The sequence below is a fragment of the Lytechinus pictus genome, chromosome 2 (genome assembly GCF_037042905.1).
Source record: "Lytechinus pictus isolate F3 Inbred chromosome 2, Lp3.0, whole genome shotgun sequence".
Lineage (NCBI taxonomy): Eukaryota > Metazoa > Echinodermata > Echinoidea > Temnopleuroida > Toxopneustidae > Lytechinus > Lytechinus pictus.
Genome location: NC_087246.1, coordinates 21,477,017 through 21,492,644, shown reverse-complemented (window position 1 = coordinate 21,492,644; position 15,628 = coordinate 21,477,017).

Below are 15,628 nucleotides of genomic sequence, written 5' to 3'. Positions count from 1 at the left end.
TTGAACGTAACGACTGTGTATTGCTGTGACGTAATTATGGAATGGTCACGTTCGCTTGTGATATGGAGTGCTTCTTGCAAATACACAAATTAATTGCGCAAACTTTCGATCAGTATTGAATGTCGTTTCACAAACAAGATAAACGTCATTTAAGATATCATCGGCGAAGAAATTTGTTCTCTGGAATACTATAACACGTCATGAATGAAAATCGCAATCACTATATGATTAGCTGTATTGGTCAGGGAGAGTTTTTATGTCAGGGAATTCCAGCTCTTCCTGTCTCTCCTTTAAATCAAGCATTCATATCCCCAAGTCTTTTTAATTGTGACCATTTTCTTATTATTCTTATGTATACGTATACTTTTTGCATTACCAATCCTTGTATCAAAATTATCCTTATGTTGTTCATGCAAAATTACATATGCCTTAATTGCTATGATGTGTTTCTATGTTTAATATTTATAAAGACATGGGTGTGGTTAAGACTTTTGGCTGCGATATGCAGTATTGAATAAACCATTCAAAATCAATCAATCGCAGATCGGTAAAGATTGATCAATAAAAATAATTTGACGACATTATTTGTTTGTGCTTATTTTGACCATATAAGATACGTTTTCACCAACATATTGGTTATTTTTGGTGGTGATTTTTTTTTTACCTGATTGCTAAGAAAGCATGAATGCTTGTAAGCAAGCAACCAGAGGACCGACGGCTTAAGGTCCCCTCCGAAGGACCTGGTACTGAGGATTAATGCCTTACCAAAGGGCACTAGCGCACCAAGTGGGAATCGAACCCGGGTCACCGGAATAACGAGTCCCCGCTCTACCGACTGAGCTATCGCGCCTCCATTTTGACAAAACTTTTGAGAGCGCATTAGGCTTGTCATTTTTTTAAGTGTTGTATTTGTATAGCTATTAATAAAACAATCTAATCAGATCTTGTCTTCTTCAATTCACCGGTTCTTTACTGATGAGGGTGGAAATGGTGACATTTTCCAAACGGTAGATTCTACACTTTTTTCATGTGGAAGATTCAGTTTTTAGAGCTCTGAATTCGAACTAATCTTACATGAGATATTTTGTCACCCCTTTACGTGTGTAGGAATTTGTTAGGGCTATGACAATGTTTTAGTGATTAGATCGTCGTTTTGTGTCCATTTTGTAAATATGGTTAATATCAAATGTTTATTCATAATATACAACAGATTTTGTGAAATTTTACATACATATCATTAAAAGAGTAAAAAAAAAGCAAAGCAGGTTGGTTTTAATCAAAGCTCAATCTTGTTTACTGTTGTTTTCTGGATCGGGTTGTTACGAGTCATTGAATTTGTGATGAAGTGTTATACTGAAATAGAGCTTTTGACGCCCCTTCAAATGACGATTGATGAATGTTTGTTTGGTCCTAGTCACACAAACCAATTCAACTACGACTGGAATCATTGCCTCGTTCGTAATCCAAAGAAGTATCGCGGTCACACCTACAATATACATACCGTCACCCGGTTCGCATCCGTTCCATTTGCGCGACTTCAATATGACACAATCGTTTCGTTCGTATTTGGAGTCGGTTGCGTTCGTGTGAAACCGGTACACGAGAATGGTCAAGAGTCCGGGCGCTGTCCCCCTTGAAACTCAATATCACATTTAATTGGAATCGGTTGAAGGGGCCTTAACACCTCACCCATGGAGAAGCTAATCTACCGGTGACTATTTCAAATGAACTATTAAAGAAGCTTTTCAGCTGTGTTATTTCTTTTTATTTGATTTCCTCTTTGGATTGAAAAAGAAATGCTCTCCCGAAATAGAAAAAAGATTTATAGACAATATTTTTGATATCTTATAGCTTACAGAATGAATCATCATTTAAAGTTAATGGGTTGAAATAAGCCCTCTTATATATGTAACAGGATAATATTCATTGCTTTGTCTTGTCTTGGTCATCTCGAATAGTACGATTAAACATCATGACATTGTATACCTGAGGGAAGGGAACATGGGATCATAGAGTGTTGTTTAGCTTTTCCTGCTTCCTTTTTTTTATTATTTTTTTATAAATCTTATCATTATTCATATTTTTATTTATTTATTTTCATTAATTTAATTTTTGTGAGGGTGGGTGGGTGCTTCGGGAAATGACAGTGAACTTTGACCTCGTTTTCAGAAATTTATTGCCCATCTTGGCGTGGTTTTCCAGGTAGGCCACTGTTCATGAAATCTGCCAGGTAAATACACAAAAGCTAGGTTACACTGTAAAGATTTGAACTAATGTACAATTTACATTATACTGAGTCATTTCTATTTTGTAATTTACTGTAATTTACTTTGGCGAGATGAGGCGTTGATGAAAATAATCTCTTTATACATGGACACAAAAAAGGGGGAGGTTGTGTTCCAGACCATTCTTTAAAAATGTTCGTCTTATTTCTCTCTCCTAGGTGTTGAACAATAAAACCCTACGGGGTAACCTCTTGCCCCCTTGTAACTCCCCATGAAGAAGCGAATATTCTCGGTAAATTAACCCCTCTAGTATGGCTCAGGGAAGAGGACCAGATATACAACTCTCGTAATTGATCTCGAGAACTAGAACTATGATTAAGAATGCCTATGGAAACTGGCACTACATTGTTTATGTAGCCCTGGAGTAAATGTTACACAGTTGGCGGAGACAAGAAAAGAAAAGAACCCCGAAAACTGGTCAGGAGTAGTGCTGCCTCGTGTTTTATCTGTTTTTGAGGAATATAGACCCAACGTTATAATGAAGCCCTTACCACCGAAAAAACAACATTTTCTCATAACGATTGATTGGGATTCTTGCGTGGATTTTAATTAACTATGTAGTTTCCATCAAATGCACCATTTTCTGGCGATCATGATTCTGGGCAGCTTGAATTACAGTTGCGTGAGCCCTCTAGCGGCAAAACCAGGGGCATGGTTTTCCCCCATGAAGCTCAGAAAACTAGAACAAAATTATCAGGGGACATTATGATTGCCTCATTAAACTAGCCACCCCCACACGACACACCGGGGGGGGGGGGGGGGGTAAGGGATAGGCGAGGTAGGAACTCGAAATCGATATTTTGTTTTTAAAGATAAAAACCGATTGATTTATAGTCACAAATATTTCTAAGAGACTGAGTTTCATAGATCTTGATTGCCTATTAAATCATATAATTGTTTCAGTTTCAGTTTTATTTTTCTCATTTCCAACAAGACAGTAGACAAAATCCAGAAAAAAAATACAGTTATAACGTTTGAAATGTAATAAAGAAACATGTAACGCAATACATATATTCATCTTAATTATACATTTGAAACTTAATTTGGATCATTAAATATGTGTAGCTGAAATTAACATGCTGGAAATGGAGAGGTCCACTGTAAAGCTGTGCTGTAAATCGTGGACCCCTTGTTAAATATTCAAATTCTCTGTTTCTTATGCCAAGCAGGTATCAATTTGTTCTGTAGATGTCATTTATGTGACCCTCGCCTTGCCCCCAAAATGAGCATTTTCGCAAAAAGAAAATTTTTAGAAGATTCATGGCACATTTTGGTACACATCACACCAATCTTCCCCTAGAAAAAATTGGAGCACAAAGTGGATTATTTACTGTACACACCTATTTTTTTACATGGTTGCAGCATTTTTGAATGGTCAATGGTTTAAAGATTGTTTTTAAAGTTATTGGCAGTTTGCCAGGGTGTTCATACTAATTTCCAGTATTCGACTTTAATCGTTACGCTGATCCCAGAAATCCAAATCAGTTTAATTAACCGTAGCCGCAAAAGCAGATTGCTTAAAGATTTTTGGATTTTAATATTTAGTTGGTGCCATAGTTGGTTGATACTTAGAAATCTGAGAAGCACACTTGGTCATGGGGGGCCATGGGTAGGTGAAGTTGGGCAATAACACACAAGAGTGAAGATCTCGGCTAATTATTCCCTCGTACCTCATATATGACGCCATTATATCAGAAGACGAATGTAAGAAAGTGATTTTTCAAAATCATTCACAGAAATTCGTCGCTTTCTTTGAACAAAAAATGTCTTAAAAACATCTATTTTTGACAGATTATCGTCTTATTCCCCCTTCGAGAGTTATCTTTAACACGAATGTGTTATTATTTCTTTGATGTGATATATATCGTTAATTGACTCTTGAATAATTTATCTGAGCGTTCCCTTGATTCCAATTTACATCCATTCTGCGATTGTAAAGCACCCGTATCATATTCTTCACCAAAAAATAGCAATCATTTTTCTTTCGGATATATAACATTCCACGCAATTGAAAGTAAGAAAAATCCAACCGGTCAGCGAAGAATTTTGTTTGCTGATTGATGTCAATAATCTTTTGACGATTTCCAAGGGAATGAATGTTAACCTTGTAATACATCACATTACTGATCCTAAGGAAAATCACCTTTAATCCACTTTAAGTAATGTTAGAAATTTCCCATTTGGAATCTACTATAAGGTGATAAAATTTATATATAACCAAGTGCAGTTCATGGGAAAGCTTTCCTATTGTATGATCTTTTTATGGAATTTTCTTATGCATACACCTTTCTTTTGAAATACCTTGCTACGGATATGAGCAAAAAGTCATTGATTAGAAATCATTGGGCTTCAGTTGTGATTCAGGAATGTTGCCCCACAATATTTTGGGATTGACACGCCTTACTATTAGGCCTTCCATAAACATGATAAACACACAAAAAATATAAAAAAATCAAATGAATAAAACAGAAAATAAATGACGTCGAATGAGAATTAAGATAATTTTACAAAAAACCACAACATTGGACACAAACAGACTCATAATTATCCTCACACACAGTCCTTACACACCCTCACCCCATATGTACACCTTCCCGTGCGCTCACACACACATTTAGACCCACATTCCGCACTCACAAACCTACCTGCCTTTGCACACAAACACACACACCCTCACACACACACACCCGCACACTAGCCCAGTCATTTTAAGTCTTTTCACTTGGAACAAATTGCAACAGAATTTATTCCAATGCTGAACATTTCTTTGAGGTCCATAGAAGACCATTCTAAAAGTCCCCAAAAATCCGAGTAGGGGGAGTGTTCTAATTTGCATAAACAAAATGGTTAGTTTTGGTCTTATTCCCTTATTTAGTTTGCGTAGCAGACGACGCTAGTGTATACTATGTGCTTAGACCCGATTGCAAATCAAATCAATTCCGTACTCGATACTTCTATACATATTGGCTTTCTAAAACTATAGCTATATCATTAATATCAGTAAGCAAAGATTTATACTACAAGAACATTGTTACTATTAACATTAGATGCATAAGTTCGATTCTGTTTGGACTTTATTCATTGTTTAAAATGAAAGGGTCTAGGCACGGAAACTATCACATGCTAGTCACATGTTGTTGTACCTCAAAACAATGACACTTTCTGCCTGCTCGATCTTAGAGTTCAAGAGAAAAATAAAATGAAGCCATTGGACCTGCCACATCCCACTATACTAAAATTACACTACTGAAGTCACCCACCCCTTTTCCGTATTCTATTTATGGGGAAATCTGTCAATTTGGAGCCCCTAAAGAGGGAAGGCGTCGATGTGCTAACAATTTGTTATATGTAGCTGATAGAAAAAAAAGTCTTCTCTTTCATCTCCAAGTGGTTTTAAAAAATAAAAGTGACTTTTCTCTATAGCAGAAACCTCTTATGCCTCAATGGTGGGCTAAAATTGACTAATTTAACAATAAGGCAAAATCGGAAAAACGGGGGGTGACTACACAGCAGCTCCTGAATTAGTAGCGTCGATGTGCCAGCAGTTTTTTCCATGTAGCTGATAGACGAAACACATTGTTTAATATTTAAGTGGTTTCAAATTAAAAAGTGACTTTACCATATAGCAGAAATGTATTTTTGCCTGAACAGGGGGGGGGGCAAAAAATGCGATTTTTTTTTTTTTTTTTTAAATAAAGAGGGAAAATAGGCATAAGGGTTTGGAGATTTCGGCAACCTGAGGGGTAGGCTTTACTGAGCCAGCACTTCTATTATGTAGCTGATAGAGGAATATCTACTTTTCTATCTCCAAGTGGTAACGAAACAATTAAAGTGGTTTGCTATAGAGCAGAAACACCGTTTTGGCTCAATGGGGGGGGGGGGGGGGGGGTCCAAATTGGCAGATTTTCCCCATAAATTGGCAAAATAGGGAAAAGGAGTGGGTGAATTCAGCAGCCCTCTGAGGGGGTAGGATTCAATTTGCCAGCACTTCTTTATATGAAGCAGATAGAAGAAAGGCTACACTTTCGTCTCCAAGTGGTTTTAAAACATTGAAAGTGGCTTACTATATATCAGAAAAACATTTCTGCATCAATAAGGGCTCCGAATTGGTAGATTTTTCCATAAATTGGCAAAATATGGAAAAGGGATGAGTGACTTTGGAAAACCCCTGAGGGGATAGGCTTTGATGTGCCAGCATTTCTTTATATTTAGCTGATAGAGGAAAATCTATTTTTTCATCCCCTAGTGCTCACAAAACAATAAAAGTGATTTACTGCAAAGGGGAAACGCCTTTTGCCTCAATGGGGCTAAAAGTGGCAAATTTTCCAAAAAAGGGCAAAATACGAAAAGGGGTTGGTGAATTCGGCAGACCCCTGAGGGGGTAGGACTTGCTGTGGCATCACTTCTTTATATGTAATTGATAGCAAAAAGCCTACTGTTTTAACTCTAAGTGATTTCAAGACAATAAAAGTTGTTTTTCTCTGTAGCAAAAACACCACTTTATCACATTGGGGGCTCCTAATTAAGCCTATACGGATAAGGGGGGAGGCCTTCGGCAGGCTATTGCGGAAATATGCTGTAAAGTTCTTGAACGTAATTGCATGCCGCGTGCAGAGCATTACTTCCTCTTATTTTTCCAAGAGATTTCATTAACATAAAAGTTGTTTTAATATGTAGAAAACACCCTTTGCCTACATACCCATTTAAGTATTAAATATACACCTTTCTATCGCTATTCGAACATTACATGTATTTATGCGTGTTAGTCACACCAACAAAGGCGAGGCAAGACTGATTTAATATATTGTACTCTCTATAAAGGCATGCCAGCGATGGTGTCTAGTCGATATCAAAAGTGTGACTAAGACACGGAGGTTGGTTTTTGGTGTCACTTTATAGCAATATCGAGTAATACATTCGGATGTATTTGCGCTTTATCTAAGCAAGTTAAGACATTAATACAGTTATGGAGCATTTCAATTTTCTTGTTGATGTATCCTCTTTCGTGTCGAATGCTGATATTTGCATTAGTTGTTGATGTTAATGTTAGCACAGAAATATATCAATGCACATGCAAACTTTTGACCGAAAACATGGAAATTTTTGCATAAATAATTCTCACATTTTTCGAAAAATATTAATCGGACAGTCCCGAAAACGATTGCAATCGATTTATGATATCTCAATCATAATGAATTGCGTATTCATTTAAAGATTTTCCCATTGTTTGTGCAAACAAATATTAAGGATAAAGCATATCAATTATTTTTGGCAGCCATCTTGGATTTATGCAAATTAGATGCCTTATCCCTATTCGGATAGTTTGGGACTTTTAGTATGTTGTTCTAGGGACCTCACAGAAATGCGTTGTTTAAAAAAAAAATGGTTGCAATTTGTTCCAAGTTTGGTCAAGATTTGGGCTAAAATGACTGGACTACACCCTAATAAGCGAGTTCCTATATTATTTACACTCTGATCATTTGAAGATAAAGATCATTTGTACGGTATTACCAAGGAGGTATTACCAAACTCACCCACTGACTTGGAACGCTTAGTTAATCCCCTGACATAGCACCAATCAATAGGGAGTTTTCGAGCTTACTACGAGGAAACTCTCGACAACGCATCGATTCCTTTGAAATTGCAAATAAAAATCACAATGAGGCTCTTGTCGAAAGTTGGTGGACTGGGACAGCAGATCATCCGAAGATTTGCCGCGGAAGAAGAATTGCAAATTAGTCGTTGTCTAGAGTCAAGAGATTCCGATGCAGTCCCGGTCCATCAACTTTCGACAAAAGCCTATCAGTTCTCCATGTGATTCGACTTGCATATTTAAAGAATTGGTGGTTGTAGAGAGTTTCCTCCTTAGAAATGCGAAAGGTCCGGAATTTGATACCAAACATCGAATCTCATTGAAATTAGAAAGCGGGTGAATAGAAAAGCTCGTCTCTCTTGGCATGATAGGTGGATGCGTAAATTGGAACACCCTTACACAAAAGCAGTATTGTTATCTCACAAGTTCACAATTAGGCTTGTCCAGGTCATATCATAGGGTCTTTGAGCTATACAACATTCTTCGAGCAAGGAAGTTTCTTGAACCGATCTAGATTTTCAGCTGTCCCCATTCTGTCCGCATAGTCTAGATAGTAATTTAATACATTCTAAATCGTATAACTCTTGATGAACGAGTCTTGATGTCCTCTATAACCAGGTCTGGCATACTTCATTTCATAGGCAGCAAATCACTTCCATATAGGCATTTAATGTGGTCAATAGAACCCGCGAAAAAAAAGGGAATCCGCCATGTTGCACCTGCAAAACGACACGTCACCATGTTTAATCAGGAATAAAAGTACTCGCAAAGACAGTGAGGAAGAAAGGGAATAGGAGGGAAAAGGGAATTGATGAGAAAGACAGGGACAGAGAAAGTGAGATAAAAAGGATAGGACGATTGGGATGATCGTGAGAGTCATGCTTTATCTGAGAGAGATCCAGAAAATATCAGCACTTTTAATCGACTGATTATCATTAAACAATGCATGTTCTTTAAGATAGCTCTTCTTGGCTTTTTAGAAGATAACGACTTGTAAGACGGAGAGACTAGTCTATTTTTATACGCACCTGATTTTCATCAATGAGCAAATAGCACGTGTGACTGCCCCATGCACCGTTGTTACAGATTCAAGAATCTCTGTTCAATATGGCACAGATTTATGAAAAATGATAGCTGTTAGATGCTGTCATGTCCCGTTAGTGTGGTAATAACCATTGTCTTCGGTCCTTTGATGGAGGATAAGGATTCTCCTAATGCCATCAGCAAGCATCTAACAAGGTGGGGAGGACTGCGGCGCCTCCCCGGGAGGTATGTTTCACCTGCTCGCCATCAAACAATCGGTCATCCCAACCGTTCATTAGAGACGTGGCAATTAGATTACAACTAACAAGACAGCTTACATGATCCCTTAATGTGACACGGCCTACATGGAACTCACACGCGCCGCTTATTACTTAGCCTAAATGTAATATTGAGTCCATAGGGAATTTGATGTACTGACAATGCGCGCACGCTGTGTACATTTTCTATCTTTGCTTAAGAGCATTCAGACCATTTAAGTAAGCATTTATTCTTAACCAATCTAATAAAGGGCGACCTGGATACCGATTTTAATGCTACTTAGTTTCCAATACTCATTTGGAGCTGTTTATCACCACATACAGAGCTCAACAGCATCGTATTCGCAAAGACAAAATCCCCCCCTCCAAAAAAAAAAGAATATATATATATATATATATATATATATATATAAAATGTGTGTGTGTATGTATATGTTTAGGATATTTTTATTCAATTCCATGAACCACTGGTAAAAAATTAAAAACATGGTATTCCCGTTATGTGAAAAAAAATGCCTTCCAAACCTACTTTATGTTGATTTAATACTTAAGATTTGGAGTGCAAACAGCTTCCCGTATTTGAAGCAGTGCCAAGGTTTTGCGAGATTTTCGTGGTTATAAGAGTTCGAGGAGACTTTTTCCAAGATGGAATTATTATGTATAAATGTAAATATTTGACACAGTTTCGTTCAGTGGTTTCACTAAGTAATGGAAAGTGCATGACATCCATTTGTTGGCCTTATTTATTTTATTCCATAAGTTCAGGAAATCAAGATTTTCGTTTTTTTTTCTTGTTTCTTTGTCTCTTTTACCTTTTAACATCAATTATGGATTCCCTTAGGACTGGGCATGCGCACATCCGAATCTACCGTCTTCTTTTTCTTCCCATATGTTCATCCCTGTTTTAACAAACACAATTTGTCTTAGACCACGGTCTAACTCTGTGCTGAAATTATGGGAGCCAAAATATCAAAATTTTTATATTGTATATTTCTTTATTTCTTATGTTTTCTATTTCGTTTCCTTTTGCTTTCACAATGAATGAAAATACTTCAGTTATCAGTCCCAGACAATTATGAACAATTTTAGTGTCAAAATAGTTAATAAAGTGGATTTGTACTGTTAGAGATTTGTGCCCCACTTGGCTATCCATATTTAAACCATAACTTAAGACCAGGGTTTAATTTAAACCCGAGTTCAGAGTACGGGCCAATAGGTCTGTTGCATAGAATTTTTCCAAAAAATATTTAATGCAACAGGCCTCTGGGGACCCAAAGGTTGCATTTGAACGCAAGTCAAAAATCAAGTAAACTGATATGATATTAATATTATTTTAACTGTTGGGCGTCCTTAAAAGACAACCCGAAAAATAAAACACAAGTCCCCAATGAGAGCTTTTAATTGGTTGAATATAAATTATACGGCGATGCCCAGTACGCCGAAGCACATATACTGCTGGGAGCTACGTTTGAAAGCATTAAACGGTGAATCTTAAACCGATAAACATTTATCATTAATGTAGCTCCAACAGATGGATTTTTGTGCCATGGTTCGGAGTTTAGAGATAATAGATTTAGTAGATCTGAAGTGTGAAAAGGGGTGACCTCCAGGTCATCGCAATTTGTTCTGTCACGATTCTTTAATGATTGACCATAAGAAGTGTCATTTGTCAGGGAACTCCCCTTCCTTAAAGAGTTAATTTAGAAGTCAAATAATTTATTCTTAATCTTTGACTCTCTGAATGGAGAAAAATAGATGAATGGGAAGCTGAGGAGTGATCTACTTAAAAAAAAAAACGTGATGGCGGGATTGAAACCTGAACGAAACGTGGGTGTGGAAGGAGAGCATGCGATTCGGGAGATTGGATATAAGAACTGTTCATAGTTCAAGGAAGATGGAAAACAAAATAATAAATTGTCTTACCTAAAGCTTGCTCAAAAGGTATAAGATGTCACTTGCCACCTGAGATTATAAGTCAAGTCGGTGTGTACATGACTGAGTGTGTGTATTGTGCGGAAATGTATGTAAGGGTGTGGGTGTGTGCAGAACTGGGGTGTGTTTTGGTGTAAGGGTGTGTGCGCGAATGTGCGGGGTAGATGAGGGGAGTGTGGGGTTAGGGTATATTGTGTGTGTGTGCGTGAGGGTGATGTGTATTGAGTAAGAATAGGTGATTGAGAAATCAAGCAAGGCAAGACAGTGTCATATGAAATGAATTTCGTGGTTAAAGCGGAAGGGACAATCAATCTCCCGTACTGCGTTGCTATGTCAGAAGAGACATTCATTTCATTTTGAAGAAATTGGTACCTGTACGACGTAATTGATCTTAAATGCTTTCCTATCCAATTATCAAACCAGTGCCAAGTGGGCAATAGCCATGTTATAAAATAATGATTTATGTATATACACACACACATATATATATATATATATATGACTGTCGGAATATAACTTTGACACTAAACTTAACATGACTAGCTGCAAAACAGTTATCTAAACATGCTAAATCATAAAATCACTTTTCTCCTAATGGTGTTAATTTGTGATTCATTTCATGTCAATGATTCCTCACGCGTTAGCTTCGTTGATTTGACATTTTGCTTGTTTTTTGCTTTATTTTTTTTTCTGATAACTGATATCCAACACGTCCAAAGAAAGGTAAGAAAATTGAGATGACGGTACGTACTTAAAAATGCTTCATCAACACATTTATAAAAAACTATTTCTGCATCGACCAATACTGTGATGTTAACGTTTCATATTACATGCCTAGTAGCTACATTCCTTGAAAATCGTTTTGATCAATATGTAGCGCTTTTTAGTGGTTCAAGTGGATACCCTTTTCTACCCTCCTTATTTACCACTAAACTGTTTCATTTCATGCCGTCTGAATTTCCCAGGTGCGTGTTTTTTTTTTTCTTCAACAAGATGGGCGAATGATGCGAACAATGCAATGAAAGTTCGGCTTACATTTGCTTATATAAAAAATATGCAACATTGAAAACTGCAAATACTTTATTTATGGAATAATTTTGCTGAATAAAAGTCCTGTCTGACATGAGAAGACATAGTATCTTCAGTAGATAGTAACACATCGTTTAATAAAAATGGTATCCCACATGGAAACATGCTATATCCTTAATGATTCATACGAGGAGTGCTCAATACGAAAGGCTCTTGTGTATATTAACAGTTCAGGTTACTCGAATAAATGTCTGTATGCTTCTTTACACCTTTAGACTAATGATGATAATGTAAACTTCTTGAATACACTTTAAACATCAAAATATAGATGTAAGCTCTGGTTTATGGAGTCGAAAACACACAAGAGAAAAAGATACGTGCCAACGTGCACCCCTCCCACTCCAACATCTTTGATGCAGTAATAAATGATGTTTCATCGTTTGGTATAATTATGATAATACCACACACATGCCATCTTGGGTGACTCTATTTTTGACTCAGTAAAAACATTTTTTTTCTTTTTTGTATTATGTCTTTTCATTTATTTTCAAGGGAAGCGAAAGATGGATCGCTCTAATTTGTTTGAAAATGCCACACCGAATATAGAATGACAGCTCTTGTTACGATGTTCGGTTTATCATTTTTATAGTTCAATATAACGCATCAAATGTGATATCCTGAAAACAAATCACAAAAAATTATGAATTTCGAAAACTGTCTTCATATTTCATCTTTGACGGGGATAATGCCCTGAAGAAAAAGATAGAGTCAGTCATTTTGTCCTGAAATCCAGATATTGTTTCGTCTTACTTTCCCCACTCCCCCATATCTCCTCCCCTCTCTCTCCCCTATCTCTTTCTTCCTTTTTTTTTTTATCATATCCACGGAATTATTTTTTTTAAATAAACTTTTGCGAGTCTAATTTAGTCCCATTAACTTCCATAAAAACATGCTACAAAACATTTCAAACATATAGATGTGACATAATAATAAGTATTTCATTTGATAATGCTGTAAACTTTATGTAGTTGAATTGAAGAGAAATCTATTTTTTTTTTAAGCTACAAATTTAACAATCACAAAAAATGACACTTCCTACTCAATTCAATTCAATTCAAAAATGGTATTTATTGATTATCAAACATGTTAACAATCATATATGCATGAAAAAAAAAAACAAGAGCTGGGAAAATCATGTTTACAAGTTGGTGTTGGCACATTATTAAATACATAGTAAAAACCATAGTAGAATGCATTAAAAAGGCTATACATTTAAAAGTTAATACAATTTAGATAAAGCATAAAAGGCAATGAATGAATGAATGAATGTAATATGATAATGGCAGACTTGAAGGAGAGGAGACTGACACTTATTTAAATGACAAAAATAATTGTATAGTGGGGTGGGGATGACCATTTTGCATTGCCTTTCCTAGTCGACACACTCATCTTTTGTTGAGTATGTCAACCAAAAAAGGCAATGGACTGTTTTTAAATCTTGTTGTTCTTATTGGAAATTGTTGGTAGTTGTTTGTACGACAAAGATATATGTTTGTATGTTTTTTTCGAGGTAGCCATGTCTTACACAAAGGATGAGTTGAAAGTGATTTTGCAATTTTTTTACACAATTTTTAGTCTTCTCTCTTCAAGTGTTGGTAAATTACATACCTGACATGCATTTGTGTATGTGATGTAATTATGTCCTAAGATAATTTTACATACTCTGCGTTGTATTCTTTCAATAGTATTATTTTGTTTTGCTGTAAGACTGCTATGAAAAACTGAAGCACAATATTCTAAAATTGGTCGTATATAACCCATATATATTGTCACTAAATCCTTCAAAGGTAAATTGAACTTTTTCAGTTTCCTTAAAATATATAATTTTCTGTTGCACCTTTTAACCAAGTCATTCACATGTAAATTCCATTTCAAATCAGATTGTATAATAACTCCAAGAATTTTGATACTTTCTACATTAAATAAGGCAGAGTTATTAATGGCAAGAACCTCAGGAGTGATGGGGTTTTTCATAAAAGTAATATGTATTTATTTCAAATTCCTACCCAAATATCTGAAATATATATATATATAAAAACGCATTATTTATATATTTATACAATTTAACTCGACACTACCCGACATGCACATTTAATTACAGTGGTCTGATTCGCCATCTCGACGGCCTTATATTTTGAAACATTTATCAATTTTTATCATTGAATATATGTCACGGGGACAAATTCATAATGATAAATATATCGCACGAACTTTCTCTACTATTTCAATTTCATAAGCCAATAAGTACGACTTAAAGCTTACCGTGACCTATATTCATGATCTTTGTTTCATCCAAACAACTCGAACCCACACGGAGGAATTCGGTGAGGTAATATATAATCTGCCTTGCGTGGCATGCGTCTGAAACTCCTTGATCCCTTAAAAGACCCAATCCCGTCATTCCGGATCACTTTACGCACCAGCGTTTTAAAAGAAAATCCAAGAATGAAGAACAAATTTGTAACGAAAGAGAGCCACTTGACCAGGACTTCTCAAAACGCACGTAACAGAAAACAAGCAATTTGAAGTATACCTTGATTGTTTACTGAACTCAACTGATTGCAATCCTGTTAGATAACACCAAAACTTTTGGATTGTCATGACCGTATTTTAAAGTACTGTTGATTTGACACGAGTTACTGATTTTTTTTTTTTTTTTTTTGGGGGGGGGGGGGGTGGGGGGGGGGGTCATTACATATCGACATGGGTTTTTTTATATTAAAAGTTCTTGTATCCAAATAGTTTTCCATTGAATACAACAATAGTACAAGTATAGATACTTGCCAATCAACTTTTCACCAAGTTTTCGAAGTGTGATTGCACTTTTGTCGATTGCCTGTGAGTCAATTTTTAGAAAACAAACCAAATGGAAATCTATGTCAATTTATATATGTCAACATGGTGGATGTTTCATATAGTTGTTTGCAAGATACGAGTGACTCCGCGCACGCAGAAGAAATGGTCACCTGTCATGAAAAAATCACTTGCAACTTATTATTCCAAACAACTTAATATAAAAACGGCTCCTTGCTAACATTAAAGTAAATCTCAAGGAATCCGTTCATTATCAATTTCAAAGTGCTTCAGCATATATTGTGTTACGCTGCTCATTTTAGCTTGCAATGATACGCACTGCATTGTTATGATGTGATATATGGCAGGGGCCGCCCTTCCCCCCTTGCATTCAATTAAAAAGTAAAAATTTATTTATATAATTATCTTACAATCATTTAAAAAAGAACAGTCACTTAAAAAAGTTGTTGGAATCGTATGGAAATGTTCCTATTTTAAACTTCAATTCCTTTCCTCAGGCGAATTCTAAGCGGCGTGATAATATCCCACAAATAAATTGGTTTATTGACGTAATGTACCTGTTGGTCAAGTCGTCGACTGACCATGTTCTTCACCACAAGCCACAATCGATTATT